Genomic DNA, 360 nt, shown 5'->3' on the forward strand with positions numbered 1-360 from the left:
ACAAGGATCTTAAAAAGAAAATAAAGATGGGGAAAGAGAAACAGAGGAGAAACGGAGAGGTTCTTAAAGAGGAAAAGGAGATAGGGAAGAAGAAAGGGAGGGAGATCAGAGGGAAAAGGGGGGTGGGAGAGGGAGGGAAGGGGGTAAGGGAGCGAATGAGGATAAGGAAGAAGAAGAGGAAAATAGGAGGGGGCAGACTAGAGTTTAAGGGAAGAGGAGTAAATTGAAGGAAAAGTGAGGGAGTGAGGGAAAGGGAAAAGTGTAGGGAGAGGGGAGAGAGAAAGAAAAGGAAAAGGGAGACAGAGAAAGGGAAAGAGAGAGAGCAGTACCCCTTTATTTTCTTTATTTCTTTCGTAGATT

Source organism: Penaeus monodon, chromosome 27, assembly GCF_015228065.2.
Source record: "Penaeus monodon isolate SGIC_2016 chromosome 27, NSTDA_Pmon_1, whole genome shotgun sequence".
Taxonomy (NCBI): Eukaryota; Metazoa; Arthropoda; class Malacostraca; order Decapoda; family Penaeidae; genus Penaeus; species Penaeus monodon.